The sequence below is a fragment of the Calliopsis andreniformis genome, unplaced genomic scaffold (assembly GCF_051401765.1).
Source record: "Calliopsis andreniformis isolate RMS-2024a unplaced genomic scaffold, iyCalAndr_principal scaffold0017, whole genome shotgun sequence".
In the NCBI taxonomy this organism is placed as follows: domain Eukaryota; kingdom Metazoa; phylum Arthropoda; class Insecta; order Hymenoptera; family Andrenidae; genus Calliopsis; species Calliopsis andreniformis.
The window spans coordinates 14,484,375-14,495,175 of record NW_027480429.1 but is presented as its reverse complement, the minus strand read 5'-3'; positions in this window follow the sequence as shown (position 1 = coordinate 14,495,175).

Sequence of the window (10,801 nt, the reverse complement as noted above, 5' to 3'; positions counted from 1 at the left end):
CTTCTGGCGTTGACTGCTTAGGCCGTAACTATTCGATCTCGAGGAGCAACGCCCTGGAGTGAAACCTAGGTTGCCCGGAACGTAGAAATGACCATAAATTTTACACTGGTAGCAATTATTCGTTTTATACAATGGAAAAACCGTTCTGTTTATTTTGTGTTTTATGCTTCGGGCGTTGGCTTCTAAGGCCCTAATTGTATGATCTGGTGGAGCAACGCCCTAGAGTGAAGCCTAGGTTGCCCGGAACTTAGAAATGACCATAACTTTCACACTGGTTGCTATTATTCGTTTTATACGATGGAAAAACTGTTATATTTATATTGTATTTTATGCTTCTCGCGTTGACTACTGAGGCCGTTGCTATACGATGTGGTGGAAGAACGCCACAGAGTGAAGCCTAGGTAGCCCGGAACGTAGAAATGACCATTACTTTCACACCGTTTGCAATCATTCCTTTTATACAATGGAAAAGCTGTTGTATTTATATCGTATTTTATGCTTCTGGCGTTGACATCTAAGGACCTAACTATTCGATCTGGTGGAGCAGCGCCCTAGAGTGAAGCCTAGGTTTCTCGGAATGTAGAAATGACCATTACTTTCACACTGGTTGCAATCATTCGTTTTATACGATGGAAAACCTGTTGTATTTATATTGCATTTTATGCCTCTGGCGTTGACTTCTAAGGCCGTAGCTATTAGATGTGGTGGAGCAACGCCCTAGAGTGACGCCTAGGGTGCTCGGAACGTAGAAATGACCATTACTTACACACTGGTTGCAATTATTCGTTTTATACGATGGAAAAGCTGTTGTATTTATATTGTATTTTATGCTTCTGGCGTTGACTTCTAAGGCCCTAGCTATTCGATCTAGTGGAGCAACGCCCTAGAGTGAGGCCTAGGTTGCCCGGAAAGGAGAAATGACCATCACTTTCAAACTGGTTGCAATTATTCCTGTTATATGATGGAAACACTGATGTATTTTTTTTTGTATTTTATGGTTCGGGCGTTGACTTCTAAGGCCCTAACTGTTTGATCTGGTGGAGCAACGCCCTAGAGTGAAGCCTAGCTTGCCCGGAACGTAGAAATGACCATAACATTAACACTGGTTGCTATTATTCGTTTTATACGATGGAAAAACTGTTATATTTATATTGTATTTTATTCTTCTCTCGTTCACTTCTTAGGCCCTAACTATTCGATCTGGTGGAGCAACGCCCTAGAGTGAAAGCTAGGTTGCCCGGAACGTAGAAATGACCATAACTTTCACACTGGTTGCTATTATTCGTTTTATACGATTGAAAAACTGTTATATTTATATTGTATTTTATTCTTCTGGCGTTCACATCTTAGGCCCTAACTATTCGATCTGGTGGAACAACGCCCTTGGGTGAAGCCTAGGTTGCCCGGAACGTAGAAATGACCATAACTTTTACACTGGTAGCAATTATGCGTTTTATACAATGGAATAACTGTTCTATTTATTTTGTATTTTATGCTTCGGGCGTTGACTTCTAAGGCCCTAACTGTTTCGTCTGGTGGAGCAACGCCCTAGAGTGAAGCCTAGGTTGCCCGGTACGTACAAATGACCATCACCTTCAAACTGCTTGCAATTATACGTTTTATACGATGGAAAAGTTGTTGTATTTATATCGTATTTTATGCTACTGGCGTTGACTTCTTAGGCCCTAACTATTCGATCTGGTGGAACAGCGCCCTAGAGTGAAGCCTTGGTTGCCTGGAACGCAGAAATGACCATCACCTTCACACGGGTTGCAATTATTCCTGTTATAGGATGGAAAGACTGTTGTATTTTTATTGTATTTTAGACTTCAGGTGTTGACTTCTGAGGCCGTAGCTATTCGATGTGGTGGAAGAACGCCATAGAGTGAAGCCTAGGTTGCCCGGAACGTAGAAATGACCATAACTTTTACACTGGTAGCAATTATTCGTTTTACACAATGGAAAAACTCTTCTATTTATCTTGTATTTTATGCTGCGGGCGTTGACTTCTGAGGCCCTAACTGTTTGATCTGGTGGAGCAACGCCCTAGAGTGAAGCCTAGGTTGCCCGGAAAGTAGAAATGACCATAACTTTCACACTGGTAGCAATTATTCGTTTTATACAATGGAAAAACTGTTCTATTATTTTGTATTTTATGCTTCGGGCGTTGACTTCTAAGGCCCTAACTGTTTGATCTGGTGGAGCAACGCCCTAGAGTGAAGGCTAGGTTGCCCGGTACGTAGAAATGACCATCACTTTCAAACTGGTTGCAATTATTCGTTTTATACGATGGAAACGCTGTTGTATTTATATCGTATTTTATGCTTCTGGCGTTGACTTCTTAGGTCCTAACTATTCCATCAGGTGGAACAACGCCCTAGGGTGAAGCCTAGGTTGCCCGGCAAGTAGAAATGACCATAACTTTCACACTGGCAGCAATTATTCGTTTTATACGATGGAAAAACTGTTCTATTTATCTTGTATTTTATGGTTCGGGAGTTGACTTCTAAGGCCCTAACTATTCGATCTGGTGGAGCAACGGCCTAGGGTGAAGCCTAGGTTGCCCGAAACGTAGAAATGACCATAACTTTTACGCTGCTAGCAATTATTCGTTTTATAAAATGGAAAAACTGTTCTATTTATTTTGTATTTAATGCTTCGGGCGTTGGCTCCTAAGGCCTTAACTGTTTGATCTGGTGGAGCGACGCCCTAGAGTGAAACCAAGGTTGCCCGGAACGTCGAAATGACCACAACTTTCACACTGGTTGCTATTATTCGTTTTATACGATGGAAACACTGTTATATTTATATTGTATTTTATTCTTCTGGCGTTCACTTCTTAGGCCCTAACTATTCGATCTGGTGGAACAACGGCCTAGGGTGAAGCCTATGTCGCCCGGAACGTAGAAATGGCCATAAATTATACACTGGTAGCAATTATTCGTTTTATACAATGGAAAAACTGTTCTATTTATTTTGTCTTTAATGCTTCGGGAGTTGGCTTCTAAGGCCCTAACTGTTTGACCTGGTGGAGCAACGCCCTATAGTGAAGCCTAGGTTGCGCGGTACGTAGAAATGACCATCACTTTCAAACTGGTTGCAATTATTCGTTTTATACGATGGAAAAGCTGTTGTATTTATATCGTATTTTATGCTTCTGGCGTTGACTTCTTGGGACCTAACTATTCCATCAGGTGGAACAACGCCCTAGGGTGAAGCCTAGGTTGCCCGGAAAGTAGAAATGACCATAACTTTCACACTGGTAGCAATTAATCCTGTCATAGGATGGAAAGACTGTTGTATTTTTATTGTATTTTAGACTTCAGGTGTTGACTTCTGAGGCCGTAGCTATTCGATGTGGTGGAAGAACGCCATAGAGTGAAGCCTAGGTTGCCCGGAACGTAGAAATGACCATAACTTTTACACTGGTAGCAATTATTCGTTTTACACAATGGAAAAACTCTTCTATTTATCTTGTATTTTATGCTGCGGGCGTTGACTTCTGAGGCCCTAACTGTTTGATCTGGTGGAGCAACGCCCTAGAGTGAAGCCTAGGTTGCCCGGAAAGTAGAAATGACCATAACTTTCACACTGGTAACAATTATTCGTTTTATACAATGGAAAAACTGTTCTATTATTTTGTATTTTATGCTTCGGGCGTTGACTTCTAAGGCCCTAACTGTTTGATCTGGTGGAGCAACGCCCTAGAGTGAAGGCTAGGTTGCCCGGTACGTAGAAATGATCATCACTTTCAAACTGGTTGCAATTATTCGTTTTATACGATGGAAACGCTGTTGTATTTATATCGTATTTTATGCTTCTGGCGTTCACTTCTTAGGTCCTAACTATTCCATCAGGTGGAACATCGCCCTAGGGTGAAGCCTAGGTTGCCCGGCAAGTAGAAATGACCATAACTTTCACACTGGCAGCAATTATTCGTTTTATACGATGGAAAAACTGTTCTATTTATCTTGTATTTTATGGTTCGGGAGTTGACTTCTAAGGCCCTAACTATTCGATCTGCTGGAGCAACGGCCTAGGGTGAAGCCTAGGTTGCCCGAAACGTAGAAATGACCATAACTTTTACGCTGGTAGCAATTATTCGTTTTATTAAATGGAAAAACTGTTCTATTTATTTTGTATTTAATGCTTCGGGCGTTGGCTCCTAAGGCCTTAACTGTTTGATCTGGTGGAGCGACGCCCTAGAGTGAAACCAAGGTTGCCCGGAACGTCGAAATGACCACAACTTTCACACTGGTTGCTATTATTCGTTTTATACGATGGAAACACTGTTATATTTATATTGTATTTTATTCTTCTGGCGTTCACTTCTTAGGCCCTAACTATTCGATCTGGTGGAACAACGGCCTAGGGTGAAGCCTATGTCGCCCGGAACGTAGAAATGGCCATAACTTATACACTGGTAGCAATTATTCGTTTTATACAATGGAAAAACTGTTCTATTTATTTTGTCTTTAATGCTTCGGGAGTTGGCTTCTAAGGCCCTAACTGTTTGACCTGGTGGAGCAACGCCCTATAGTGAAGCCTCGGTTGCGCGGTACGTAGAAATGACCATCACTTTCAAACTGGTTGCAATTATTCGTTTTATACGATGGAAAAGCTGTTGTATTTATATCGTATTTTATGCTTCTGGCGTTGACTTCCTGGGACCTAACTATTCCATCAGGTGGAACAACGCCCTAGGGTGAAGCCTAGGTTGCCCGGAAAGTAGAAATGACCATAACTTTCACACTGGTAGCAATTAATCCTGTCATAGGATGGAAAGACTGTTGTATTTTTATTGTATTTTAGAATTCAGGTGTTGACTTCTGAGGCCGTAGCTATTCGATGTGGTGGAAGAACGCCATAGAGTGAAGCCTAGGTTGCCCGGAACATAGAAATGACCATAACTTTTACACTGGTAGCAATTATTCGTTTTACACAATGGAAAAACTCTTCTATTTATCTTGTATTTTATGCTTCGGGCGTTGCCTTCTGAGGCCCTAACTGTTTGATCTGGTGGAGCAACGCCCTAGAGTGAAGCCTAGGTTGCCCGGAAAGTAGAAATGACCATAACTTTCACACTGGTTGCAATTATTCGTTTTATACGATGGAAAAGCTGTTGTATTTATATCGTATTTTATGCTTCTGGCGTTGACTTCTTGGGACCTAACTATTCCATCAGGTGGAACAACGCCCTAGGGTGAAGCCTAGGTTGCCCGGAAAGTAGAAATAACCATAACTTTCACACTGGTAGCAATTAATCCTGTCATAGGATGGAAAGACTGTTGTATTTTTATTGTATTTTAGACTTCAGGTGTTGACTTCTGAGGCCGTAGCTATTCGATGTGGTGGAAGAACGCCATAGAGTGAAGCCTAGGTTGCCCGGAACATAGAAATGACCATAACTTTTACACTGGTAGCAATTATTCGTTTTACACAATGGAAAAACTCTTCTATTTATCTTGTATTTTATGCTTCGGGCGTTGCCTTCTGAGGCCCTAACTGTTTGATCTGGTGGAGCAACGCCCTAGAGTGAAGCCTAGGTTGCCCGGAAAGTAGAAATGACCATAACTTTCACACTGGTAGCAATTATTCGTTTTATACGATGGAAAAGCTGTTGTATTTATATTGTATTTTATGCTTCTGGCGTTTACTTCTTAGGCCCTAGCTATACGATCTGGTGGAACAACGCCCTAGAGTGAAGCCTAGGTTGCCTGGAACGTAGAAATGACCATCACTTTCACACGGGTTGCAATTATTCGTTTTATACGGTGTAAAGGCTGTTGTATTTATTTTGTATTTTATTCTTCTGGTGTTGTCTTCTTAGGCCCTAACGATTCGATCTGGTGGAACAACGCCGTGGAGTGAAGCCTAGGTTGCCCGGAACGTAGAAATGACCACTACTATCACACTGGTTGCATATTACTCCTGCTACACGATGGAAAAACTGTTGTATTTTTATTGCATTTTATGCTTCTGGCGTTCACTTCTTAGGCCCTAACTATTCGATCTGGTGGAACAACGCCCTAGAGTGAGGCCTAGGTTGCTCGGAATGTAGAAATGACCATAACTTTCACACTGGTTGCTATTATTCGTTTTATACGATGGAAAAACTGTTATATTTATATTGTATTTTATGCTTCTGGCGTTGACTACTGAGGCCGTTGCTATTCGATGTGGTGGAAGAACGCCATAGAGTGAAGCCTAGGTTGCCCGGAACGTAGAAATGACCATAACTTTTACACTGCTAGCAATCATTCGTTTTACACAATGGAAAAACTCTTCTATTTATCTTGTATTTTATGCTTCGGGCGTTGACTTCTGAGGCCCTAACTGTTTGATCTGGTGGAGCAACGCCCTAGAGTGAAGCCTAGGTTGCCCGGAAGGGAGAAATGACCATCACTTTCAAACTGGTTGCAATTAATCCTGTTATACGATGGAAAAACTGTTGTATTTTTATTGCATTTTATGGTTCTGGCGTTCACTTCTTAGGCCCTAACTATTCGATCTGGTGGAACAACGGCCTAGGGTGAAGCCCAGGTTGGCCGGAACGTAGAAATGACCATTACTTTCACACTGTTTGCAATTATTCCTATTGTACGATGTAAAAGCTGTTGTATTTATATCGCATTTTATGCTTCTGGCGTTTACTTCTAAGGACCTAACTATTCGATCTGGTGGAGCAACGCCCTAGAGTGAAGCCTAGGTTGCTCGGAATGCAGAAATGACCATAACTTTCACACTGGTTGCAATTATTCGTTTTATACGATGGAAACGCTGTTGTATTTATATTGTATTTTATGCCTCTGGCGTTGACTTCTAAGGCCGTAGCTATTAGATGTGGTGGAGCAACGCCCTAGAGTGAAGCCTAGGTTGCCCGGAACGTAGAAATGACCATTACTTTCACACTGGTTGCAATTATTCTTTTATACGATGGAAAAGCAGTTGTATTTGTATCGTATTTTATGCTTCTGGCGTTTACTTCTTAGGCCCTAGCTATACCATCTGGTGGAACAACGCCCTAGAGTGAAGCCTAGGTTGCCTGGAACGTAGAAATGACCATCACTTTCACACGGGTTGCAGTTATTCGTTTTATACGGTGTAAAGGCTGTTGTATTTATTTTGTATTTTATTCTTCTGGTGTTGACTTCTTAGGCCCTAACTATTCGATCTGGTGGAACAACGCCGTGGAGTGAAGCCTAGGTTACCCGGAACGTAGAAATGACCACTACTATCACACTGGTTGCATATTACTCCTGCTACACGATGGAAAAACTGTTGTATTTTTATTGCATTTTATGCTTCTGGCGTTCACTTCTTAGGCCCTAACTATTCGATCTGGTGGAACAACGCCCTAGAGTGAGGCCTAGGTTGCTCGGAATGTAGAAATGACCATAACTTTCACACTGGTTGCAATTATTCGTTTTATACGATGGAAAAACTGTTGCATCTTTATCGTATTTTATGCTTCTGGCGTTGACTGCTTAGGCCGTAACTATTCGATCTGGAGGAGCAACGCCCTGGAGTGAAACCTAGGTTGCCCGGAACGTAGAAATGACCATAACTTTCACACTGGTTGCTATTATTCGTTTTATACGATGGAAAAACTGTTATATTTATATTGTATTTTATTCTTCTGGCGTTCACATCTTAGGCCCGAACTATTCGATCTGGTGGAAAAACGCCCTTGGGTGAAGCCTAGGTTGCCCGGAATGTAGAAATGACCATAACTTTTACACTGGTAGCAATTATTCGTTTTATACAATGGAATAACTGTTCTATTTATTTTGTATTTTATGCTTCGGGCGTTGACTTCTAAGGCCCTAACTGTTTCGTCTGGTGGAGCAACGCCCTAGAGTGAAGCCTAGGTTGCCCGGTACGTAGAAAAGACCATCACCTTCAAACTGGTTGCAATTATTCGTTTTATAGGATGGAAAAGTTGTTGTATTTATATCGTATTTTATGCTACTGGCGTTGAGTTCTTAGGCCCTAACTATTCGATCTGGTGGAACAACGCCCTAGAGTGAAGCCTAGGTTGCCTGGAACGCAGAAATGACCATCACCTTCACACGGGTTGCAATTATTCCTGTTATAGGATGGAAAGACTGTTGTATTTTTATTGTATTTTAGACTTCAGGTGTTGACTTCTGAGGCCGTAGCTATTCGATGTGGTGGAAGAACGCCATAGAGTGAAGCCTAGGTTGCCCGGAACGTAGAAATGACCATAACTCTTACACTGGTAGCAATTATTCGTTTTACACAATGGAAAAACTCTTCTATTTATCTTGTATTTTATGCTTCGGGCGTTGACTTCTGTGGCCCTAACTGTTTGATCTGGTGGAGCAACGCCCTAGAGTGAAGCCTAGGTTGCCCGGAAAGGAGAAATGACCATCACTTTCAAACTGGTTGCAATTAATCCTGTTATACGATGGAAAAACTGTTGTATTTTTATTGCATTTTATGGTTCTGGCGTTCACTTCTTAGGCCCTAGCTATTCTATCTGGTGGAACAACGGCCTAGGGTGAAGCCCAGGTTGGCCGGAACGTAGAAATGACCATTACTTTCACACTGTTTGCAATTATTCCTTTTATACGATGTAAAAGCTGTTGTATTTAAATCGCATTTTATGCTTCTGGCGTTTACTTCTAAGGACCTAACTATTCGATCTGGTGGAGCAACGCCCTAGGGTGAAGCCTAGGTTGCTCGGAATGTAGAAATGACCATAACTTTCACACTGGTTGCAATTATTCGTTTTATACGATGGATACGCTGTTGTATTTATATTTTATTTTATGCCTCTGGCGTTGACTTCTAAGGCCGTAGCTATTAGATGTGGTGGAGCAACGCCCTAGAGTGATGCCTAGTCTGCCCGGAACGTAGAAGTGACGATTACTTTCACACTGGTTGCAATTATTCGTTTTATACGATGGAAAAGCAGTTGTATTTATATCGTATTTTATGCTTCTGGCGTTTAATTCTTAGGCCCTAGCTATACGATCTGGTGGAACAACGCCCTAGAGTGAAGCCTAGGTTGCCTGGAACGTAGAAATGACCATCACTTTCACACGGGTTGCAATTATTCGTTTTATACGGTGTAAAGGCTGTTGTATTTATTTTGTATTTTATTCTTCTGGTGTTGACTTCTTAGGCCCTAACTATTCGATCTGGTGGAACAACGCCGTGGAGTGAAGCCTAGGTTACCCGGAACGTAGAAATGACCAGTACTTTCATACTGTTTGCAGTTATTCCTGTTATACGATGGAAAAACTTTTGCATCTTTATTGTATTTTATGCTTCTGGCGTTTACTTCTAGGGACCTAGCTATTCGATTTGGTGGAGCAACGCCCTGGGGTAAAGCCCAGGTTGCGCGGAACGTAGAAATGACCATAACTTTCACACTGGTAGCAATTATTCGTTTTATACAATGGAAAAACTGTTTTATTTATATCGTATTTTATGCTTCGGGCATTGACTTCTTAGGCCCTAGCTATTCGATCTGGTGGAACAACGGCCTAGGGTGAAGCCCAGGTTGGCCGGAACGTAGAAATGACCATTACTTTCACACTGTTTGCAATTATTCCTTTTATACGATGTAAAAGCTGTTGTATTTAAATCGCATTTTATGCTTCTGGCGTTTACTTCTAAGGACCTAACTATTCGATCTGGTGGAGCAACGCCCTAGGGTGAAGCCTAGGTTGCTCGGAATGTAGAAATGACCATAACTTTCACACTGGTTGCAATTATTCGTTTTATACGATGGATACGCTGTTGTATTTATATTTTATTTTATGCCTCTGGCGTTGACTTCTAAGGCCGTAGCTATTAGATGTGGTGGAGCAACGCCCTAGAGTGATGCCTAGTCTGCCCGGAACGTAGAAGTGACGATTACTTTCACACTGGTTGCAATTATTCGTTTTATACGATGGAAAAGCAGTTGTATTTATATCGTATTTTATGCTTCTGGCGTTTAATTCTTAGGCCCTAGCTATACGATCTGGTGGAACAACGCCCTAGAGTGAAGCCTAGGTTGCCTGGAACGTAGAAATGACCATCACTTTCAAACGGGTTGCTATTATTCGTTTTATACGATGGAAAAACTGTTATATTTATATTGTATTTTATTCTTCTGGCGTTCACATCTTAGGCCCGAACTATTCGATCTGGTGGAAAAACGCCCTTGGGTGAAGCCTAGGTTGCCCGGAACGTAGAAATGACCAGTACTTTCATACTGTTTGCAGTTATTCCTGTTATACGATGGTAAAACTTTTGCATCTTTATTGTATTTTATGCTTCTGGCGTTTACTTCTAGGGACCTAGCTATTCGATTTGGTGGAGCAACGCCCTGGGGTAAAGCCCAGGTTGCGCGGAACGTAGAAATGACCATAACTTTCACACTGGTAGCAATTATTCGTTTTATACAATGGAAAAACTGTTTTATTTATATCGTATTTTATGCTTCGGGCATTGACTTCTAAGGCCCTAACTATTCAATCTGTTGGAGCAACGCCCTAGGGTGAAGCCTAGGTTGCACGGAAAGTAGAAATGACCATAACTTTCACACTGGTAGCAATAATTCGTTTTATACGATGGAAAAGCTGTTGTATCTATATCGTATTTTATGCTTCTGGCGTTGACTTCTTAGGCCCTAACTATTCCACCATGTGGAACAACGCCCTAGGGTGAAGCCTAGGTTGCCCGGAAAGTAGAAATGACCATAACTTACACGGGTTGCAATTATTCCTGTTATATGATGGAAAGGCTGTTGTACTTTCATTGCATTTTATGCTTTGGGCTTTGA